Source organism: Stegastes partitus, unplaced genomic scaffold (assembly GCF_000690725.1).
Source record: "Stegastes partitus isolate 25-593 unplaced genomic scaffold, Stegastes_partitus-1.0.2 Scaffold1376, whole genome shotgun sequence".
Taxonomy (NCBI): Eukaryota; Metazoa; Chordata; class Actinopteri; family Pomacentridae; genus Stegastes; species Stegastes partitus.
In genome coordinates this window covers 186,341-188,886 of record NW_007579107.1, presented here as the reverse complement: position 1 = coordinate 188,886, position 2,546 = coordinate 186,341, and positions in this window count along the sequence as shown.

Here is a 2,546-nt window from a genome sequence, read left to right as displayed (position 1 = left end):
GTCATCTAAAACGTTGATCCATTTTCTGCAGAAGCCTCCGTCTGCAGGCAGCAGCGGTCCAGGATCTGCAGAGTCCACCGACAGGATGTGAGAGACGCCTGCATTAGTTAACGCCTGGCTGTCGTTGAGGTCGGCTGCTGTGCCGATGAAGAGACCAGGATCCACCAGGAGCATCACTGCAGACACACATGTTTCAAATCAGACAGAATTCAGGACATACGTTGCTGAATTGTCTTGGATTTTGTTCAGAGTTTACTTATTTCTTAATTGTGACCCAAAACTAAACTCTGTAAAACATTTTGGCTGAATTTGGAGAATTTCATGTTTTTCAAACCTGGATTTTTTGTAATTTCACCCCTAAATACCCTGCTGATGTTAGAAGCCTCCAAAGTTGGTGAATTGTCGACCAAAGACTGTATTTTTAGTCAAAACTATTGATATATTCATATTTATATATAATGTCTGTTGCCACCAACACAATCGTCATTTTTAAGGGCCACTAATTCAAAATGTGGGCTCTGCTGGAAAATATTTTGTCTGTTTTCTCACCACATGACACGGCTGTGGGAGTTACATTTCTGGAGATATTGAACCCTTAAAATTAGGGATAGACCAATTATCAGCCTGACCGATTATTACATTTAGATTAACAAATGCAATGCAAAAATCATAGAAAGAAGTAAAAACACACAGACGTGTATCAGTGATTCATGTTTAATAAGAACAGTTTATTGTGCACCAGAGAGAAGTGACAGGAGCTGGTGTCTCCCTGTGAAGGAAAAATTACTTTCCTGGTTTGGAGTTAAACTTTTTCGAGAAGATATTGAACCCTGATTGACCTCCTGAGGTAAATGTAGTGCTTGCAGCAGATGTGCGCTCTGTGACTTCCATAGATTCTTAACCTCACGTAAACCTCATTGTAAGAGGACAGGCAGGGCAGCCTGCACCTCTCAAGGCCAGATGATACCCAGGCACCGATTTATCTTTGTTTTCCTTTCTCCCATAACTCTGGATGTGACTCCCACTGAAGGAGGATGTGAGACTAAAGGTATGAGAGGGATCTTTAGAATTCTCCTGATATCAGTAAACCTTATTTCAGCCTAAGTCATCTGAGTGTCCGGTGTGTCTCTCTGTGTCGGGCTCCTCATCCTACATCAACCTCTTCCTGAATTTTCACAACACTCTCGAACCACCGGTGCTCATGCATATAAATGGAATCATAATCAAGGAGGGAAGAAAAATTACTACTAAAAAAAAGAATAAAAATCCCAGTCCAGCCACTCAAGATAGGTTGAAAAAGTAAAACACCTTTCTTTCAGTGGACTAGAGACATTTCCACTTGTTGACTTGTGCCATCTTCAGGGTGTCGCACACAGAGTTTACTTCTTTATTATTTGGGATCCAAAACTAAATACTGTATGTTCAGATCTGGGATATTCTGTTCTTTTCCTCCTGAAAAAATGTTTTAACTGGGCAACCATTTGAAGGGTTTAATATATAACTCCCACAAACAATAAATTAGGTGAGGACAGACAAATGCTTAAATGCCTCCAAAACAGGTCAAATGTTTAATAATTGACCCTTGAAAGTTGAAAAAGTGCAACATTTTTAATCAAGGGTGTTGTTGGGATCCCTAAAAGTTTCTCTGTGAGTGTGTATGTATTTATATATGGTTGTACCCTTATTTCCTACTAAAATACAGTCTTTAGTAGACATTTCACCAACGTATGAGGCCTCGAACACCATTTTTGAGTGTAATTGTTGTACTGAGCTTACTTTTGGGTCCCAAATATAAAAAAAAGTGTGACACACCAAAGAAGGTGCAAGCTGACATGTATTGTTGTGTTTTTTTAGTGTCACTAGCCCACTGAAGTAAATACTTTTCAAACATACCTTGAGTGCCTGGACAAGTTTTTAGTGTCTGTTGTTTTTTTGTGTGTGTGGTTGTAATACTTTATTTTTCATTTGCTTGCACCAGTGGTTTAAGAAACACAAGTTTATTTTAACTTTCTCTTGCACATCATAAATTCTATTGTTTTTATATAAATAAATAAATAAATAAATAAATAAATAAATAAATAAATAAATAATTGGGACATTCGTTTATTAGATATTGATTTGTGGGAATAAAAATGCATAAAATATTTCTATTCTTTTCTTTTAAGACTACATTTAACAAAGCCGTTGCATTCCTGTAAATTATCTCATAGGTTTAATCCATTTAAAATGTAATTCTGTTTTCTTTTAAAATACATGTCATTTTACAAATATAATTGCAAACTAAATGACTGAAGAGCGAAGACTGATCGCAGCTTCTTTCCGTGTTTCTGAAGTTGAGCGGCCACATTAACAGTGTCTCCACGTTAACAGTCCGACAGACTCACCTGTCAGTCTCTCGGTTGGTTCCGCCCTTTGGGTGAATCTCTGCTGTTTAAAAACGCCTTTGTGCCGTAATGTTCTGATAAACAGCAGCTGAGTTTAAGTAAACAGACTTAAACAGAAAAATAAACGTGTAGCGGTGTTTGGTTCCTCTTTTAAACTATCCG